We start from the raw sequence: 22,820 nt of genomic DNA, 5'->3' as shown, positions 1-22,820 counted from the left end.
TGATTTAGAAAACATGTGTTAAAATGTGGGAATGGTGCCATATATAACTTTAGCTACCTTTAAAGTCATGTTGCGTTTTGGGTAGATGTAATGTATTTTTCTTGTGTACATACAGATTTAGGGTTTTCTCTATCAAATGGACTTCTGTCAGGTTCACTGCTGAGTAGTACATCCTCTCAAAGACTGGCATTTTCTTTCTTTTGCTTTGCATCCACTGCTGAGTAATTAGACTCCAGGTTCATGTAATCATGAGAAGGGTAGCTTTAAAAGTGGATGAATATTGGAAGTTTTGAATAATTTTAAAGTTTTTGTTTTATTGAATTAAATTTTAACATGTATACCTTTTTTATATTTGTAGCACTTGTATTATAAATACAGTACTATGAAATGATAGGGTAATGGATTTTTAAAACAAAATAGACAATTATTCTTTAAATGTTGCTGATTATTTTTACAATTGACCTGACAAAATCATTGCAAGAGTTAGTGGGTAATAATGTAAATAAAAAAATGTGCGACAATCAGTGATAATTATAATCTAACTGCGCAATAAAGAAAAATAAATGATGAAAGGTGCCCTTTCATGTTTCTAAAATAAATCCTAATTTTTCAGTGATTATATGTATTTCAAATGCATGATTTATAAGTAAATAATTATTATATAATTTATACAAGTATGTTTTCCTCTTTATTATATGAAGAAATATTATGTAATATAATAATAAGACCTCTAATTTGTAAAACAAAAATGCCAGTAATGAAGAAAAAAAATATAACAATGAGGCAGAACTATATAACTGACAATGTTTCCCTAGATATAAAATTGAACATGATAATAAAGCTTTGGAACTTAATAAATGCATAAAAAATTGTTGTTGAGTTAGAGTAAAAGTAAAGCAGGAAGAATAAATGGTTTCTTCCTAAATATGTGAGAACACTCAGTGGTTGAGTTTGATAGACTATGTGTGCATTTTTAATTCCTTTAAATATATTGTTATGTTATTAGCATGTTTAAAAAAAATAAGTAGTCTATTCCCACATTTAAACCATTCTTTAACATTAAGTGTTTTATGGAAGTAGCTAGGATAAAAATCTAATTATTCCAGTTTTAGTAATTTCTCATTTTCATTTGCAGTAATGACAAAAAATTCAGTGGATTTAATACTGCTAAAGCAGCCATGGTACAAGTTGTGAAGACCAGCTTTGAAAATGCTAATAAATAAAAAAAATATATACATCAGTATATTTAACATACAAACATTTTACTAAAATTACTACCATTAGAAAAGAAATATAAGTATAATAATTTACATATTTCTTATCTCATACTTATCAATATATTCTTACAATGTGTATCAGCAAATTATTAAACATATAATTTATGTGAATGGTATACTGTACATGGATTTTGTTTAAATTTCAGAAACACCACAGCTTGCTTAATATTTGTTGTTTCCATAGATCCTGCAGATGAAAGCTGAATACTGTACCAGAGTCAGCTGTAATGTTATGAGCCAAATAGATAATAATATAATAGTATTTTAAAACCTTCAAAGTACCTAACACACTTGATAGTAAGTTAAAACAGTGTACATTCTAGTGAGAAATGTAAATGAATAATTAAACAACTGCATTTTTATTTAACCAGTCATTACCATATTATGCTTGGAATATATGTATTTTTTGATATAAATCTATGTGCTGAGCATGTAAAAATTTACAGCCACACCTATAGTTTATCACTGTTGATGACATAAATTGCACGTCATGACTTTCTGTTTAACAAATGCAGGTTTCAGTGGGTGATGGGCACCAAATTGCAAATATGGCAGGATAATAGGCTATTTGGACTCCCACTAACCACTTTATTTATTGTGGAGTAAACAGTGACATTATCTATTCTCTTCAAATGAGGATCATGGAGCGTCAGATAATTAAACACTCTTTCGGATCATTTACTAGCTTAAGTGCTTCTAAGCGTGGCTCCCATTAGGGTAAGGTATGCTATCTGCATTTAGAAATTTAGCTATACATTTATTAAAGTGAAATTCATCCATTAATTACCGCAGTCTGTGTCCTCTTAGAATACCCTCATTAGCAAAGCAGGCAACCTGCTGAAAGCAGACCGAGTAATTTTCCAAGCATTCTGCAAAGTAATTAGACCCTTTAGCATCTCCCAGCTATTAAGAGTGTTGTAATTATTTTAATAAAAAACGAAAGCCTGAATCACAAGGATCATTATGTAAAAATACACAGTAATAAACCATTAGAGCTGATTTTATTTTTATTAAAAACTGTTGCAAACCAGGCTCAAGTCATAAATTACTTTCTGAAACAGCATGATTAAGTAATTGAGATGTGCTCAAAAACTTTTATGTCATTATTCAATACAGATATTTAAAGTTGTAATATTTTCATTTAATTTCTTAAAAGGATTATCTTGAGGATTGTGTAATGATATAAATAAATTATAATGCTGAAGATAATAGGCTGTATTAAAATGTCAAAGCAGAGTGAAGGGAATGCCATAGGTGTAGAATACTACTGATTCAGAATCAAGTACTTAAAAACTATAACTAAAGGTACACATTGAATATCTTTCTGATAACAGGAACCATCTTTATGAGCTTTAAAAAGTAATATTGACAGAATGTCTGCATTGATTTTTACTTTAATAACCTACACCTATTTACATGTCTGTATGCATGGACTATGCTGAGAACAGTGGGATTTATATCTTATTATCTATTTCTGAATCATGGAGAGCTCAAAATTTTGTATTTAGCATAAGACAAGAATTGCCCTTAATAGGATGCCTGGCTACAGATTAAACTAAACTAAATTTATACTTTGACTGATCTTTTTTGACAGTGAGTTGAAATCCATGGAGCTGTTGTTGCAAGTACAACATAAAAACGACTAAAAATCAACATTTAAGCACATCAGTACTTTTTAAAATAAACTAGTCACTTGCAATCATTTAGAATTAACTTCCAATATTTAGAAACAGGCTTCTTTAATTGACAGGCATTCATTCAAAGCTGCGTTAACTCACCAATTTCTTTGTGTGTAGTTACTGTATTCTCTTGAATGTTTGACTGTTCCTTATTTCTTTCCAAGTATAAAGATTTTTTTCTCATGTTTATTTTTACTGATGTCTTCTTTATTCTAGTCTGGCCTAACTATTGAAACATGCATCTGTGTTGTCCTTGGCACCTGGATTAAATCTGATTGTAAGCAATGCTTCTAGTAACACTCAACTGTGCTTGCTAGTGTTTTGTAATCACTTAATTACAGATACTACACTGAAGAGAATAAATGAGTACCCAAGAGGTGTTAAAGACTCCAGCATTGAGCAGCACAGATCTGGTAACAGAATTACAGTATTTTTTCTTCTTGTGTGAAGTTCTGGCATAGAAGAGCTTGGACAGGAGCATCACATTACATCAGAGGATGAATGTTAGCCAATTATATAAACATATAAAATTTTAATACTTGTCTTTTAATGATCTAGCATGTTATGTTGAGTGTGTGGCTGGCAATTAATAATTTGATGAAATTATTTATCATTACAGAGTAGGCAATAATCACAAATGAAGATTACTAAAATACTGAATTTCATTGAACGAGAAAACATGTGAAAGTACAAACTAACTAGTATTCTCATAAAGGTATGAGTAATTTGTGGTATTCATTTGTTCTTAACTAAATTCACTACATTCAACAAGCACATACTGTAGCTGCTGTAATTAAAAGACAGATAGTCTTGCCACCTCGAGTCATGTACATACAGTTACTTTTAAACAGAACACCTTTGTAAGGTAGACAGAGACAGCAGACTTACAGAATATGCCTGATTCAAATTTTGACAAGAGGTTTAAAGGCACTTGTGCACATGGATTAAATCAAAAGATAATTTTATAAATTTGAGCTTACATTATGTAAAAATGCAGGAAACCCTCCCCAAGTATGAATTTGCTCCTTTAATGTTTTTTTTTTTAAGGTAATATTTCTCTGTTGCAGTATGACAAATCCAAAATACATCCAATGTAATTTTTAAAAGCTGCTTGTTCCAAACCTTATGTAAAAATTAGCTACTTGGTAACTTTGAAATAATCTTGTGGACATAAGTAGAAGACAGGAAATGCAGAAACAGCAAAAGGTCCTTAGAAATGTTAATCTAACATTTCCCACAAAGGATTCAAAGAGTGGGTCGACCTTATGGCTCATCCTCATTTCATAAAAAAAATTAGTTCGCCACAAGAAATTAAGGATGAGAGTGTGGTCCATTCAGGAATACATGGCTAGAATTTAAATTTACTGTAGCATTATCAGACATATTACTGCAAAGATTAATCACCAATGTGATTAACATTTAAAGTGTTCACTTTTGTTGTTCCTTAACCTTCTTAAATTAGCCTAAATGTATCTGAGGAAATAAGTACCATACATGCTACTGTAAGAAGGATTTAAATCATCAGTCTGATTTAATTTTAAATGTTTACTTAGAGTTATGGCAACAGTTTCTCAGACTGATAGGAGCTTTTGAAAACTATATTCTTGTGCACCCTAGGTTTGGACAAGTGAAAGATTTTTTTTTTTTTGGCCATGTCTTTCAGCACAAATTTTCTTCTTAAAAAACTGTTTGAAAATAAAGTTTTCTTCTTATACACATTCTTCCAGAAAGCAAGAATATTATTTGATTATTGAATAATTACCAAATTTAAAACTGTGAATGTTGTTATTTCATCCAGATGTATCTGAGAAGTGAAAAGCATGCCCTACTCTGATCAGATGTTGAATACCTTCAGTCTTGTTCATAAAGGCAACATGGAGATGCAACTCAAATCTTCATAATTTTGAAAGGCATCATGAAGTTGCTGGTAGATACTGAAATAGGTCCTTAAAAACAGTAGTGCAAATTAAAGGCAAATGAATACAAAGGCTGAAGGGATTTCAAATTAACTATTAGGTCAGGTAATTAAAGTGCATATCCTAAAGGTATGTGAGGAACAGTTTGGTGAAATACAGGGATACCTTAGCTACTGTATTATAGTAAATAATTAAAAAATATTTTATTGATTCAGTGTTTTCTGTTTGCAAACATTGTTACAATATGTCCCATGTCTGAGAAAAGATCACTGAAAGATCTATGATATCCATTTTAATTAGAAAGTAACAAAACTTCAAAATTTAAGGATGAAGCATTAAGCAATTGGAAATCCACACTGTGGTTTATCACATGGATGAAAGCATTGGCTATAAATATATATAATGTACTGGGGTGATTAGATATTGTTAATGAATTGGACTATGTCAAATAGGCAGAGAAAATAATCTTGATGAAATTGTTACTCAGATAGACTGCAGTGGCACTGACTCATAGTGTACCCACTACCATAAAAGGGAAGAATCAAGCATAGTAATTACTTAGGCCTAGGAATGATCTGAGTCAAATGAGACTGAAACTGCTGCCTCAACTATTGTGTATTTTTTAGATGAGTTATGGGCACCTGTGGTGGTATTGATAATGTGACCAAAGTGAACCTTTTGAAAAAACATGTTCTCTTATATCAACACAATCTGTATTTTTCAAGATGTTCTAGAAATGCATCCAAGTTCCAAGTGTATGGGACTAGTACTTCCTTCTACCATGATATTGTGCAAATGGCAGTGCACAAAGGGTATTCTATGCAGTACATGACCCAAAGCTCTCTGAAATAGGGCTGATTTTAATGTAAGCGTAGAACAAGCTGTAAAACTTGCTTGAAAAAAGTGTTTTCCAAATAACCTGTTTCATTATTATTTTTGACAGTAAGCCTAATCAAAAATCTAGCAGAAATTTGTTAAGAGATCAAATTTTCTAATAACTGCCGACATAACAAAATGCATAAATATTTTAATGCAGCTCATCCATTGCTCCAATTTCCAACAAACACATCAAATTTGCCTGTTATGCTTATTATGCTTTCTCTTTTAGCATAGCACATTGTGCTTAAAATGAATAGTAATTAATATTTTTCTTTGCACGGTAAGTCCACACTGAGTTCAGGCACCTAATTGCCAATTAAGTTATTTACTGTGTGCCAAAATATTTAAAAAGAAAATCCTACTATTACAGTATCTACATTTAATAGTGCAACTACCAACCAGGGATGCAAAGAAGGTCTTTTGTCTTTTTGTGGTGAATTTGGAGAATAGAAATGTTAAATATCTGCCAATTTTATAGCACATATCTGTGTAAGCATATTACATTTGTTTTGTTTAAAAAAAGAAAGGTAGAGAGATAATTAACTGTGTGAAACTTGTAATAGTACAATGCACAATCCTTGTTAAAAGGATTCAGTCTTCTTATACACTCAAAAGACAGGAATTCTGATGTGCTCTATGGAGTGTTTCTTCTGTCTTTAAGTCATCCTACTGGTATGGTTTGTCTCAGCTGTATATTTTCTGTATATTTGTGTATTTATTAAGGCTGTTTGTCTTGATTTAACAATGACCAACTCATTTGTGTTTCTGCAACAGGAATATTCTTAATCAAATGATCGAGAGTGTCACAGTTTAAGCAGAGATCATAATTTTTATCCATCCATTCTCTAAACCTGCTTATCCAGAGCAGATTCATGGGGCATCTGGAGCCTATTCTGGCAAATTTTAGGTACAAGGCAGGGACAATTCCTGGACCAGGTACTAGGAATACTAGGTATAAATGTATTTTACTCATGTACTTTTTTTTTTTTTTCATTTTAGCATTGCACAATGATTTGGATTTTTTTGTTGCAATGATACCATGGGGACATCACTAGGGAGTATATTCTCTATGTCGTATGCTGCTGCTGTGAACTTCCCCTTGGGATTAATAAAGTATCTATGTATCTATCTATCTATCTATCTGCATGTTTCATCATGGAGTGTGGCCCCATGGTTTTAACAATTGTTTTATATAAAGGTAAACTGTACAAAGTAGTGATTTCCACTTTTATTGTAACCATTAACCATTTTAATCTTTACAAAAAGGTCATATCAGAATGGCTAAAAGAATCATACTGATACAGAGGTACTTCAGGACAAAAGCAGGGAGAGTAACCTGGACATAGGTGAGGTCAAAATAATGGGGCGCTAAGACTGGTAAACAAATTAAAAGGAAAAGACGGGCCAAAACAATTGCCAGAAATAGTGCCTTTTCTTGTTAGGAAATAATGTCTAAAAAAGTAGATAATTACTGAGCATTGAGCTGTATGAAAAAATATCTGATTATGCCCGTAATGTCATACGCATGTCTGCCCTTATGAAGCACCAATTTGTGACACTTTCTGTCAAATTAACCAAGTAATCCAAAGTTGTGAAGCAATGATGCTATGGTAAAACAAAAAACTAAATAAATGATATAATAGATGCAAGAGGGTCCAAATGTTGTGATCTATTCATGTATTACGACAGTGAGGTTGTATTTCTTGAACCAAAGAATCATCAAGACTAGCTGTCCTACTTTACATGGTGGCCTTTCTATGATTTGTAAATCTGCTTTTATTTTCATTTAACTGTATTATATTAGTATTTGCTCAAGTATATGGGTTGTAAATTCAATTGCTCCTTATGGGGAAATATTGAACTTGAATTTTAGAATATGGGAATTAATTTTAGAAATATATTAGATACTGTATATAGTTTCTTGTTAGTCATGTATGTTTTTTTTTTAACAAATCCAAATTCTCTGTTTGAAATCTGAGGTGCTCATTAATGTTTGTACATTAACCACTACCTTATAAACCTTAATATGTAGGTTTGGATTTTTTTTCTCCCTAAATAATAAACACCATCATTTAAAAACTGCATTTTGTGTTTACTTGTGTTATATTTGACTAATGGTTAAATGTGTTTGATGATCAGAAACATTTTGTGTGACAAACATGCAAAAGAATAAGAAATCAGGAAGGGGGCAAATAGTTTTTCACACCACTGTATGCAGTGTAACGATGTCCTTTTGTGTTTTTGAACTGCATCCTATTTACTTATTTTTAGGCATCTACCAAAGACGATTCATCTTCAGGTTGAAATAGATGGCAATACTTTTCTGGTATGGTCCCAGGTTAGACTCCTGCACGGCTGTGTGTGACCCGTAGTTCTGAATAGCAGACCTGTTGGGGTCATTTGATGCTGCACAGGGCTCTGCTGGCAGAAGACCTCCCTCTTTTAGGGAGCTTCTACATTACCCATCAGTGCTTTCACCATGCCATGCTATGGCACTAAAGAAGCACTCCCAGATCCAACATAAAAGGAGCTGCCTCACCGTGATCGGGAGTCAACATCAGGAAACAGAGGACAAAGCTCTTTGGATTAGTGGAAGGGGAGAGGAGGAACTATACTTATCCGTGTTTGTGGCTCTTTGATTGTGCTTACCTGTTTATTAAGGTACTGTGATTAATAAAAAGGACTATACTTGAACCCATGACTGTGTCTAAAGTTTGGGGCTTGGTTGTGCCTCCTACTAGTTATAATGCATTATAACTTGTTTTACAAGACATCAGGGATAAAGGTGAAAGCTAAATAAATAATTATAATAACAAAATATATATACTTTATATACTGAAGCATATATTATCTCAGGATGCTGGAATTCTAAAAGTTTCAAAGATAAATACAACTATTGTGGAGGGCTGAAACTTTAGCTAGAGTGCTAATAGCTGTTGAATGATTTGCCTGGTTTGTGCGAGATACCTTATTTGTCTCAGCATTTAAATTGAGGCTGAAGATTCACTACTATTTTCAATCACTTATCGATTAGAGAATACATTTTTCATATTTATCCCATTTGCTGAAAAAACAAAGCTTGGCGATCATTATGTACATTAATGACACACTGCTGTCTCTCTTCCTGCCCATGGCCACCTTAAAAGATAAACATTAATAACCCAGTCAATTAAAACAAACTGTAGCCAGTGAGCAGAGCAGTGTAGATATAATGCTTGTGCAACTTCATTTCTTAATTTTTCCTAGGCTCCATTGTTGTGTGAAGAAACACCTGGAACAGCATTGTAGCAATGGTTATTACCATAATGCATAGTACTGCCACCACTCAGGACCTAAAATACCAATGAACAATATGCATGATGACATGAAAATATTGGGTTCAGCCTATTTACATTTTTTGTTTTTTATTTTGTTTATATTATTTAGACTTTATCTTCTAAGCTTCACATCTTTGAGTACACTGTGTGGTGCTGACAAAGATGGTGAGTGAATCCAGAGGGTGGGAGCATTACAGGGTTAATTACAACTCGTTGCTGCACCGACCACACAACAAACCACCTGGGTTGGGACCCAAGTGACACAGAAATGACCCATATTACTAATCTGTCTTGGAAATGTCTGATGTGGAAACCTGGCCCATCAAATAAAACTGGTTGAACCTGTTTGAAACACTACCAGAGATGCAGATCCTAAGGAAGACAACAGTTTCCTTAAATCAAAGGTTCTAATAATGCAGTAGGAGGTACACTATACCATATAGGCTAGTAGTGTGGCCTGTGGTTAAGCCACAAAATCCCAGTATTTCCAGTTCAGTTCCCACCTCTGATTCTCTGTCATTTAACATTTTAGTATTTCACTTCTAGAAAATACCTTTAAACAATTCTCTTATATCGTTACACATGTACAGAACCTTCAAATGGTACATAAAAAATAAGGACTGATTAGTGCATTTACTGGAAATGATCACAGTCACCGAGCACAAACATAACTGCAGACCATGTTTCCAAATCTCACCTATTCCTTGTATGAAAACATTATCAGAAAATGCAGATCTATACTGTTTACTCCTTGAAATACTTCCAATGTATAACAATTTTCGGCAATTTTGCTGCTTCCTATAAATCCTCAGAGTGTTTTATCATGAAATCTGCATTCCTCAGGCAAGAAAAGCATACTATGCCTTCCCCACCTGCAAGCATAAGTACAGATCACAGGCCTGTTGCCCTTCAGAGACTGGAAAAATACACTAACAGACCTGCACAGTTAGTTTTATTTCACCTGAACAAATGCAAGACTGGGAGATGATTTTTTTTTTGTTCTCAATGGACTGCAAATTAAAATTATATGAATTTCCAGCTTCTTCAAAATGAAATGTGTTTTATGGACCTGCCATATTTACTTGGGTGATGATTAAATTCTGTTGTAATTCAGTAATTACTGAATTACTTGTCATTTTTTTGCCAACAGACAAACACGTTTGAAATGTCTCATCTTTTTCTGGTGTCAAGTATGATGTACACAACATTCCTTTCTCTACATTTTCAGGCTCCAGCCCAATGAATATGCAAACAAATAACTTCTCCATGGTTAATAACACCCCAGGGAATTTACCAAGAATAGACACATAGTGTTATTATTTACATACATAGCTTTTAAAGGTTAAATAATTTAAGGGTCACAAATGGGTTTTAAACTGGAAACCTTGCAGCTTAAAATCTTTAAACCTTTTTCACTCAAGCCAGCCATGTAGCAGATACTAGAGTCTTGGAGTGAAACTATATTTATTTCTTTATATAAAATGGCAAAAATCCTTTTCAGCAAAATGGTCAGAATAATCTCAGAATAAAGACAAACACATATAATGATAATATAATCAAATCAAAACAAACATATGAGGAGTGCCATGGATATTCATCCTTCCCTTTTCAAAAGATCGTATAATATAAGATTTAAATAATAATTTACAATAAAAACAAAACATGGCATTTACCCATCTCCTTACAAACAACCGTTTCTTGCACTGCTGACACTGTTCCCAAATTTTGAAACCAAAAGCACTAGCAGACCCACTGTCCAAGCTATTTTAAACTTGATACCTGGAAATGTCCGCGGCTGATGGAACACCATTGGCAAACAAATGTGACGGACGGATTGAATTTTGAAATATCCAGCACAAATGAATACAAAGAAGAGGGGGATGTCATGGAGCACACTTTCTTTTCAGACTTGCAGCAGCTAGAAGCCATTGTTTAGCACATAATAAACCAAGTTAGCTTTAACCAGTGCTATACCATCCAGCAGCTGGTCCTAGAACGAGTCTTTTAACCAATCACAGTGCTTGGCTGCCTTTGAACTCTAACCCAGTGCACCTGCAGCTGAATGGCAAATGTTTCACATTTCTAAAAGACTATAAAAGACTTTTGAAAGTGTGGGTTATAGGGTCTGACATCAAACAAGCTGTTTATTTGTTTCCCTTTTTACATAACCCTTATTTTAGTTGAGTTTAGTTTAGTTTGGTTTATTCTCCACCTGCTACATTCTTTCAGAGCACTGCAGCAGGTCATGCAGTTCTTTACACGAGGTTGTTTAAGCTAAAAGTTCATTAGCATGCTTCACTGGTAATGAGTCTTTTATGCTATTCTTTAAAAATGAACTGAAAGATGGATATCTAATTTACTGGCTGAGCAAGACCATTATAAGGATTGTTTATTTGTTTGTTTGTTTGTGTGATTGCTTGTATGAATGCTTTGATTTGCATCAGATTAGCCTGGACAGAAACATCAAACTTTTAGGCTCCAGTAAACAATTATAACTTACAACAAAAGATTATTGCTGTAAAGAAAGCTTTGAGCTTCTTTAAAAAAAAAATAATCAGGAGAAAAGTGTTTTGTGAATTCATTATGTTAACACAATGAAATGTAATTGGACTTGCTGCAAAAAGAAATCTACACTTTAAAAGCATCTGTACTAAAGTGAGAAAAATTATCAAATAGAAAATACTGCTTTTTATAAGCATTTTAGAAAAACATCATAAGAATGATTAAAATAAACAGTAGATATTTTTATATGTCACATTTTTCTCTTGGTACTTAGTAGTGTGTCCTATAAAAGGTATTACCTATAATGCAAATTAACCAAACATTATAGATTGAGTTAAACAAATTAACACACACATGCACAATATTTTTGTTTTTCAGTTAGATAGATAGATAGATAGATAGATAGATAGACAGACAGATAGATAGATAGATAGATAGATAGATAGATAGATAGATAGATAGGCTATGTTTCTTTTGTATCCTTTTCAGATCCAGTTCAGCCTACTACACTTTTATGCTGCATATTTATAGAGTTATTAGATTATACGCTGCATGTCTTGTAAACTGGGCACCACACTGATTCAACAGGTTGCTTCATAGTGCTTATGCCCCATGTGAAGTTTGTTGGTTCTTCCACATTTCTGGGTTAACTCAGTTAACTTTCTGCCACTATTAACAGACAGTTGACCAAGCTGGCTATTGATTTACTGTACTTTATCATAAACTAAATGTGTGTTACATTTATGTACACAGTACACAAAGATATAAAAATGCACAGACATGTATATATATATATATATATGTGTGTGTGTATATATATATATATATATATATGTGTGTGTGTATATCATCTATATATATATATATATCTATCTATATGTGTATCTATCTATCTATATCTATCTATCTATATGTGTATCTCTCTCTCTCTCTATCTATATCTATATCTATATCTATATGGTTCAGTTCCTAGCTCAGTCTTTGTATTAAGTTTGCCCCTTCTCATAATGTCTAAATGGAGATTTTTTAGGATTCTTTTCAAGTACTTCTTCTGAACCAATAATGTAAAAATCCTTGTCTGGATGCTGGATTTCTGGATACTAGATTTTTATATCTACAGTAGATCTACACATTATGTATGATAACAATACATTCTGCTGTGTGGATGACATCTGATGAAAACACTACAGAGAGAACATTATGGTAAATGTATACATCTTTTAACTTTCCATCACACAATTATGATAAGCCATAGTTGCTTTTTCATATTGCATCATCAGCAGCAGCCATAACATCACATACACCAGTCAGCCAGAACATTAAAACCACCTGCCTAATATTGGGTACGTCAGCTTTGTGCCCCCAAAACAGGCATGGACTCCACAAGGCCTCCGAGGTGTCCTGTATTATCTGGTTCCAAATTGTTAGCAGCAGGTTCTTTAAGTTGTGAGGTGGGGCCACCATGAATCAGGTCTTGCTTTTCTAGCACATCCCACAGAAACTCAATTAAATTTGAGATATGGGACATTTGGAGGCCAAGTCAACACCTTGAACTCTTTGTCATGTTTCTAAAACCATTCCTCAACAATTTTTGCAGTGGGACAGAGCATATTACCTTACCGAAAGAGGCCCTACCATCAGGGAATACTGTTGCCATGAAGTGGTGTACATAATCTGCAACAAACTTTAGGCAGGTAATACATGTCCAAGTAACATGAATGCCAGGACTCAATGTTTCCCAGCAGAACACTGCCCAGAGCATCACACTGCCTCTCCCAGCTTACCTTCTTCCCATAGTGCATCCTGCTGCTGTCTCTTCCTCAGGTATATGAAGTGTACATGTATCCTGTCCTCCACGTGATCTGAATGAAACTGAGATTCATTAGACCAGCCTCCTTCCTCCATTGCTTCATGGTCCAGTTCTAAGGCTCATGCGCCCGTTGTAAGTGGATACGGGTCAGCATCGGTATTCTGACTGTTCTGTGGCTACCAAGCCCCATACGCAGCAGGTTATGAGGTTATGATTACCAGATGGGTGCCAGTTCACAGGTTGCCCATCCTTGGACCACTTTTGGTAGGTACTAACCAATGCATATTGAGAATACCCCACAAGGCCTGCCATTTTGACCCAATTGTCGAGCCTTCACAATTTGGTGCTTGTCAGATTTATTCCGATCTTTACACTTGCCCATTTTTCTTGCTTCCAACACATCACCTTGCTGCCTAATATATGCCACACTTTTAACGGGTGCCATTGTAATGAGATAATCAATGCTATTCACTTCACCTGTCAGCAGTTTTAATGTTATGCCTGATTGCTAATAAAACTAAAAAAGAAAGTTGCATACACCAAAGTATTTATTAATTTTTTAACTTGTTTTTTTCCCCCAAGTATATGGGTGTGGGGGAAAGGGATTATCTTGCATGTCATAGATGTATTATAAAGGAAAAAGCACATTACTGCTTCAGTGTCATACCTGTTATTTTAGAATATTTTAAAGTAAATCACATTCTATATGAGATAATAGAGCCAGTCTGCTTTCTCTTTTTGTCATTCTTGTGACAGTTGTGCCTTGATAATGTAAATGAAGGATAAATTATGAAGGGTAAAATGTAACATAAAACATAACATTTAAAACTTCTTTAATTCCAGTTATGGGTGATGGGGACCAGAGGCAATCTCAGCATTCCTGGGTATAAGGCTGAAAACAGATATGGAGAGGCAGGGTCCACTTCCACACCCCCATACTCACAATGGGGCCAATTTAGAGTCCCCCAATCAACTAAATCGTTCTTAGGGGCTACATAGTAAAAGAAAAACTGGGGTACCTGCAGAAAACCTTATTTACACTTGGGGAGAATGTGCAAACTCCACATAGACAACTAAATGCAAAATTCAAGCCAGTGAATGCTGATCCATAATACCCACAGTTGCCCAGTTTAGAAGACTTTGATAACACCATTAAGTCACATTACTTATATGCTTCCACTTTTCAGGTCAAATAAACAATTTCAAGTTCTTAAATTCAGATTTGTAAAAGTAGTCTTGGCCTCTCTGGGAAAAAATGTGTTGTCCTATTTCGCTTTATTACGTTAATGGTATAAAAACGTGGGTTTTCACAATTTATAAATACTGTACTGTACTTCAATTTCTTAATTACAACAGGACTAGATGGAAGGCTGTGTGGTAATCTGCCTAGCACGCATTTACACCTTAACGAAAAGGGTCCGAAGTATGGGGAAAAGTCGACTTTTACTGGGCATCAAAGAAAACGTACTGTTTTAATTGTTTAAGTGCTGGTGGGCGTTTCGCTATGATTTTGAACTTTGGCGGGTTCACGCAGCGGGACGCTGGCGACAGGTCGGGCGCGCCTCCAGGTCAAGCCTGTTGGAGGACGCTGAACGTACCCTGTCGTTAGTAAAGAGAAAGCTGCGGAACGTTGAGTTATTGCGTGTACTAGTGTGACAAGGGCATCCTCAAGAAAAAGTAACTTACTTTTTTGTGGTGCGTATCGGCTCTTCCGAGGACAGCGTGTCGGGATGCCCTCAAATTCACGCTCGTCCTCGTTTAATACATGCCCTACAAGGACTGAGGGATGCACCTGCGCAGAATGCACCGTCAGTCGCGATGGGATAAGGGAGCAGCGCGTCACAGGATTGGCTGAAGATTTGTTGCCCTTGTGTAAGACGCACTTCCTGCCTCTAGGGGTTGTCTTTTAGACTCGAATAACGCGTTCTTTAGTATACTAAACTTACTTATGTATAGAAATCTTCTGATTGAGTATTGTTTTGGTGGAGGTACAGTATTTATATAGATTTTGGATTTGTGGTGCACTTTTTGTTTTTCATGTATATACACTTTTTTTTTTTGAAAATATTTTTTGTGGATTCTTTGGTCTTCATTGTGTGTAGTTTCTGCTTTTTTCTTTATGAAGACTACAATTTTGTCTATATACATTTTTGAGTATATTTTTCATTTTGGGGACTGACAGCTTTACTGTAAATATAATTCACTGTTTTTGATTGGGACATCATTTTTGTGTTTTTGTGCACCTGTAAATAAAACCCACTTTTGTTTTGGAAATATCCACCTATTTGTGTCAGTGTCTCCATGTCTAACTTGTCTCAAGTCTGATTCCTGTTGGTTGTGACCTATGAGATGGCCACTATGTATTCTGGTGCAAACCTTGCCACTACACAAGGTGTCAGAGGCTGAAACTAACTGTAGATTGGATACCAGCCTACTGCAGAACATCCATACTCACACCCGGCCATTTTAGAGTCAACAATCAACCTTAACATACAGTATGTGTCTTTGGGACTTAGGAAGAAATGTGCATTACTTGGAATCCATGTATACACTGGGAGAAAAAGAAAACTACACAAACAGTAACCAGACTAAGATTCCAACACAAATGTGGTGCCCATTTTGCCATTCTTCTATTAACTTATTCATTACAGGAACACAGCTTCTGTATCCATCCTGGCAGTTTTCCTTATAATACAGGAGGCAACCCTGAACCTTGGGCATATGGCTTGGAAGATGGAAGAAAACCATGGCAGTAAAAACATGCAGACACAGGGAGAACCTACTTCACAAATTCCACACAAACAAAGAAGACTCAAGGAGCCTACAACTGTGAGACAGGAGTGCTAATTTTCATATCACGAATAATCTAATGACATTCTTAGTATAAATCCATCCATCCAGCTAGCTATATCCTAACTACAGGGTCACTGGAGCCAATCCCAGCCAACACAGGAACAAATCCTGAGCAGGGCACCAGCCTACCGCAGGACATACACACCCACAGCACACTTTAGGATCGCCAATGCACCTAACCTGCGTGTCTTTGGACTGTAGGAGGAAACCCATGCAGACACAGGGAGAACATGCAAACTCCATGCAGGGAGGACCCAGGAAGCAAACCTGGGTCTCCTAACTGCGAGGTAGCAGTGCTACCACTGCGCCACCATGCTGCCCTCTTAGTATAAATATTATGTCAAATTCAAGGTTAAAATACATTATGAGCTGAGACTATCAAACATTTATACTCGCATTTAAATGCTTTATTTAGTTAAGTCTGATATTCTGAGTAAGTTCTTTCAATATAATATATGTGTCAATCTCTTGATTGATTTGTCCATATTATACAACTAATTATTCAATTCAAGGCCGTATAGCCCAGGTCCTACTCGAACAGCAGTGGGTCGAAGACAGGAACTATCCCTGAATGGGGTCCCAGTCTATGAATACTATAATTCTAATTAAATACAAGTTTGTCATGTAATGACTTTTCTGTATTGTTTATTTGTTTTTATTTTTTCACAATTTTTGGCTTTATTAAATTTCCTTTTTTATTTGTAAGGAATGACTGGGTGGAGGATTTGTGAAACAGACTAAACTTTAAAGATGAGAATGCACCTGCGTCAGTCACGTCAGTCAGTCAGTTCAATAACTTGGAGTCCTTGATTCAACACAAGTCTTAACATCTGTTTTTCAGGATTATATATGGCACATCTATGCACAGTTATCAATTAGAAGTCAGAAAATGTACTGACTCTATTGAGATGGTTTGTTTTCTGGGATGCAAGGATCCAAGCTCACGGTTAATAGGAAGAAGGTTGTGCTTATGCCAAACATGCTCTAAATGGAAATATATGTGTTTTTAATTCAGGTCAATGAGACATGCATACAAAATCACCTGCTGTTTATATCAGACTCACAGTGAACATCTGTATTGTTTATTTAGAGCTGCTCAGCCAGCCAGCTCTTTCTTATGCAATTCCTCAGCTTTACTTTATAAACACATTCAAACTTTATTTCAAGTTAAATCAACTCTGCTCCCAAAGTACAAACTGCTCATCATAAGGTAGTAACAGATATCAGAAACTAAAAATGACATTTTAAGATTCCCCTTTATATTCAACTGCTAGAAGCTGTAAAGCAAAGTATGAAAATAAATGGAAACAAATACAGGGTGGTCCAGATCTAAGTATGCAGACCCAGATCATCTGGATGACTTTATGCTGGGACAAATCTAGTTTGGTGCAAAGACGATTGATTCTTCATGTCGTCAGTTTGCACACTTCTCGATGGTCCCGTATTTTTCGGGTGATTTTCTATGTAATAAACTTAAGTTATAGCGTAATGAAAATTGCATAAATAGTTCTGAACCACCCTATATATGTTCACAGTTCCAATTATACGAAATGAATGCAAAACTACAATACAGGGATGTAATGAATACATTTAGGATAGATTCGACTTTTATTGAGCAAAGTGAAATTCTTGTGCCACCGTTGTAATGATGTATAAATGAATGCAGTAATTATGAGTATTAGAAGATAAATAAATGAATACATAAACAGCAGAAATAAATATAGTAAATAAGATAAGAGTTTAAAAATAAATAACAAACACTACAATTACATATAAACCAGCAGGTGGGTACAGTACACAGTGCAGGGAAGGTAGTATCAGGATACTGGGAGTTCTGTGACCTTATGGCCTGGGGGAAGAAGCTATTCTGAAAGTGGGTAGACCAAGTGGTGCAGCCTAGAAGGTTTGGGAGCATGCGCTGATAGCACATCCACAAAACGCAAACCACCTTGATTTGGAACCGAGGACAGAGTGAGACACCTCAGCAACACACTGAAAAAGTGTGAGTTTTTTTATGGTGGCAAAAGGTAGAAGTGAAAATAGGAAATGGTCTGGATGGCTGCCATTAGAGATCATGGATTCAGCTTTCCTCGGACATCTAGATAAGCAGATGGTATGAAGCTGTGGAAGATCAATCCCAATAATTTTAGAACCTGGTACAGATTGTACTTGAAGATGCTGTTGCCTTCATGCTTTTCTATGCAGTCATAAGTAAATAGACTTACAGTATAGCATTGGGCTGAGGCAGCAGCCTTGTGGAAAACTGAAGTTGGTGAACTATGTGGACTTTTTACTTTTACTTTTTAAACGATTACTAGTGCAAGGTATTCAAAGGGAGGTAGAGTGGCTTCCTTCATAACATTACTTATTTCTGTTGCTTTACAGTTTCAGGAAGATGAGATTATACTTGGACTGTTCACTTTTGGTGGGGACTTTACATGGTTTTCCTGTGTATTCTGTTATTTTAAAGGCTAACTTCAAACTAGAAAAGGAACAAAAGTGTCTGAAAGAAAAAAAAAAACCAGATTTTATTAAAGCTAATCCATTTTTGATTGCTTACAATATTTTGATGTTTCATTCAGAGTTAGGTCCTGCATTGTGAAAGGCTCACTAGGGGATGAAAAAGAGGCCTGAACATAGAGAGAGCAAATCAAACATGGTAGAGTGGAACAATACTATGAGATGAAACAAGGAAGTGCCGGCATTTCCCCCACCGGTTATCTTGGCAGTCTCAGATACTAACATTGAATACAATTTTACATTTACTGCATGATCTTGTAAAGGACAAAGCAGGTGCAAGAAACAGACTGATAATGTCTGTATGGGAAAAAAAAGAAAAAAAAACCACAAAATGTATTGAAGTTGGAATAATGGAAAGTACTGTTGTTACTATCAGAAAGAAAAAAAGAAAATAATTTTTATCAATAAAATAGAACCTGACCACTTCCTTTCTTTACACAGATGAGTGAAAAATGGAGCTTAGGAATGCATGATTATCTGGAACCACCAGAAGAACCCAAGAACTCCAGGATAGAATTTTAAAGGCTGTACCCTACCACACACTGTTAGAGTTTAGATTTTGGAGATGAGTTGGACTAGGATCTCAACTGGAAGGGAGAAATTCTGTATTTTTTACACGTTTAGTTTTTTCTCAATGTACAAAGGTATTAATCTTATTATAAAAATGAATCAAAGAACAATATAGACAAAGTAGGTCATGTAGGTAGGCAATTCAAAAACACAAAGCCGTGTTTAGTTAGTATGTATAAATAACGTATTAAATTACCTGGTAATGAAAATATAATGGCCAGTCCAGTACAGAAGGTGAATATGGGAACTCTCTGTCAACGTAGTAATGACAGGGGAAATGTAGGAATCTAGTGAAAATATTCCATGCAAATACACCGTCATTCTCCTAGATGGCTGTAGTAACTCAGTGGACTCCGGTAATGTTCTTTTTCATGCTGTATGCCATCATATTATCCCCTTTCTGACAAATAAGGGTCATAACTAATATGTGTGAGACGTTGTATGTTGTATAGCAGTGACACTTGGCAAATGAAGATGAAACAAGAAGCAGACTGGGGGAAGTGGAGATTAGAATGATTAGGTGACTGTGTAGAGTTTCACTAGTGGATGAAGAGTTAAATGGTGAAGAAGGACAAAGAAGTGTGGAGGTGATAAGACATGTTATGAAGGGAAACAGTCTAAAATGGTTTGGGCTTGTTCAGTGAAGGAGAGAAAATGATTAGATTTGTAATGAATCTATGATGGAAGTTGAGGTAGATAGAGAGGGATGTAGCGAAATGCTGAAGACATCATATGCTGTCTTGTCCATTCACATTAAGAAGAACGGATCTCTTTTGCCCAGAAAACTGTAATTCTAATCAATCAGTCATTGACCGTTGTTTGATTTTTTTTATTTTTTATAATCTGTGCATTTATTGTGATCTACCTTTCTTCACATTCCAGTCCAGGCAATGATTGTCAATATTATGGGTGAAATTCTCTTTTGGTACTCCAGTTTTCAAAGGAGACTATAGATTTGCCCCATGTGGCATGTGTAGGAAAGAGACCAGTGATAGACTGGCTATCCTTCCAACAGCTGGTTCCTGCCTTTGCTCTGGTGCCCCCCTACAACTGAACTGGATTAAGTAGGATTGTGAAAGTTTCATTCTTTTGATGCTGTGTAGGCATTCTCATTTCTGGATAATTAGCTTCAGCCATGCTCTGCACATTTGTTTGTTTGACTTGACTCTTGTATTTGACTTAAAGACCTCATGACAAAAACTTTTCCTGTTATTTTTTCCAAATGCATTCTGCTCTTCTTGCATCCTCTGATGCATTTCCTTTGAAAAACACATAGACAGCCTGTGTCTCATTCAGCTACATCTCTGCTCTCTGTTCCATTATGACTTGGTAAGCAAAGGTACAAATACTGTATTGGTATAGGTGTGGATGGATGGGTGGATGTCATAAAGGAAAATTAGTACTACTCTGGGGGTTAATGAAAGCTTTAATGAAACCTCCAGAGAGGTGTATTTAATAGGAGATTTCAGCAGATTATCAAAAAGGATGCATATATTACTTAAAATATTTTAATGACGAACACCTTGAACCTCAAATGGCAGTCATACAAACAAATATGGAATGGAGCAACCCATTTAACTGCAGTGGGCTGGCGTCCTGCCTGGGGTTTGTTTCCTGCCTTGCATCCTGTGTTGGCTTGGATTGGCTCCAGGAGACCCCCCAATGATCCTGTAGTTAGGATATAACGGATTGGATAATGGATGGATGGATGGCAACCCATTTAATGACTTCATCATGGCATGGATTCAGCAAGTTTAAAAAAAAAGTTCTTTTGAGATTCTGATCCATCTTTGACGTGATCCCATCACACAATTTCAGCAGATTTGTCAGCAGCACATTCACGCTACAAATCTCCCATTCTATCACTTCCCAAAAGTGTTCTGTTGAATTCAGATCCAGTAACTGGAAAGGCCACTGAAGAGAATTGAGCTCAGTATTGTGTTCATGAAACCAGTTTAAGAGGAATTTTGGTTTGTTGAATGGTTCAGTATCATGCTGAAATTAGCTGTTAGAAGATGGGTAAATTGTGGCCAACAATACTTAAATAAGCTGTGGCACTCACGGGTGATTGATTGGTATTAACAGGGCCAAAGTGTGCCAAAAAAACATTCCTCATCCCATTACACCAGCAAAACCAGCCTGGACTGTTGACACAAGGCAGACTGGGTACATGGTTTCTAGCTGTTGGTGTTAAATTCTGATCCTACTGGGACTCATCAGACCAGGCTGACAAGGTCATCTGCTGTTGTAGCCCACCCACCTCAAGTTTCAATGTGTTGTGCATTCATAGATGCTTTTCTGCTCACTGCAGGTGTACAGAGTGGTTATCTTGGTTACCTTAGCATTTCTGTAAACATATATATATATATATATATATATATATATATATATATATATATATATATATATATATATATATATATATATATATATATATATATATATATACACATACATACATACATACAGTAATATATATTACTGCCGGGATGCCCGGAAGGACCAGAGGAGGGATTATGCCTCCTCCAGACCACAAGGGGGCCACTGCCCTGGTGGCTTTGGGGACTACGGGAACTGAGTTTGGAAGCTCAACCCTATAGGGGCCTGTGGTCACCGCCAGGTGTCACCCCGATGCCTGGAGAGCCCTGGTCCTCAGCACTTCCACCACACCCAGAAGTGCTGGGGGGAAGACAACCAGGGACATCCGGAATGCCAGCGGAGATTAATCGGGAGGCACCTGGAGCATGTCCGGGTGATTATAAAAGGGGCTGCCTCCCTCCATTCTTTGGCTTGAGTCGGGAGTGGAGAAGGACGGAGCTCATGAGCAGAGGAAAGGAGGCAGCATGAAGAGAGAGGCATCATTGCGTATAGAGGCCTGGACTTTGAGGGAGTTTTGGGGTTGTGTTTGAGCACTAATTGTAAATAGTTGTAAATAAACGGGTGTTGGGTGATTTAAAACCATGTCTGCCTGTCTGTGTCTGGGCCATTTTCCACTATATACGCCTCCTCCAGACCACGAGGGGGCGACTGCCCTGGTGGCTTTGGGGACCATGGGTACAGAGCTTTGAAGCTCAGCCCTGTAATGGCCCGTGGTCACCGCCAGGGGTGCCCCGATGCCTACAGAGCCCTGGACCTCAGCACTTCTGCCACACCCGGAAGTGCTGGGGGAAGAGGATCAGGGACACCCAGAGTGCTTCCTGGTGCGCAGCTGGTACTTCCGCCACACTGGAGAGTGCCGAAGGAAGATTACCGAGAGGCACCTGGAGCACATCCGGGTGTGTATGAAAGGGGCCGCATCCCTCCATTTGTTGGTTGGAGTTGGGTGGAAGAAGACAGAGCTCGGAGGAGAGGAGTGGAGGCGGATCTGAAGAGGCAAAGACATTGCATTGAGGGCCTGGACTGATGGTGATTGGTGCTGTGGCACTGGGTTCGTGTGTGCTTCATACTTGTACATAAGTGTAAATAAACGTGTGTGGGTGATAAAATCATGTCTACCT

General features: G+C 36.2%; 1 long non-coding RNA gene across 1 annotated transcript in view; it reads right to left on the bottom strand.

Annotated features, from left to right (window-relative positions):
* LOC120523841 overlaps positions 1 to 15,164 on the bottom strand; it is a 161,737-nt gene extending 146,573 nt beyond the window's left edge. Inside the window, exon 1 of the long non-coding RNA XR_005632707.1 lies at positions 15,067 to 15,164. This is a non-coding gene — a long non-coding RNA (uncharacterized LOC120523841). The remainder of the gene's footprint in view (positions 1 to 15,066) is intronic.
* Between the last annotated feature and the right edge of the window lie 7,656 nt (positions 15,165 to 22,820).

The sequence above is a fragment of the Polypterus senegalus genome, chromosome 2, assembly GCF_016835505.1.
Source record: "Polypterus senegalus isolate Bchr_013 chromosome 2, ASM1683550v1, whole genome shotgun sequence".
NCBI classification, from domain to species: domain Eukaryota; kingdom Metazoa; phylum Chordata; class Cladistia; order Polypteriformes; family Polypteridae; genus Polypterus; species Polypterus senegalus.
This window is presented reverse-complemented; position numbering and strand designations above follow the sequence as displayed.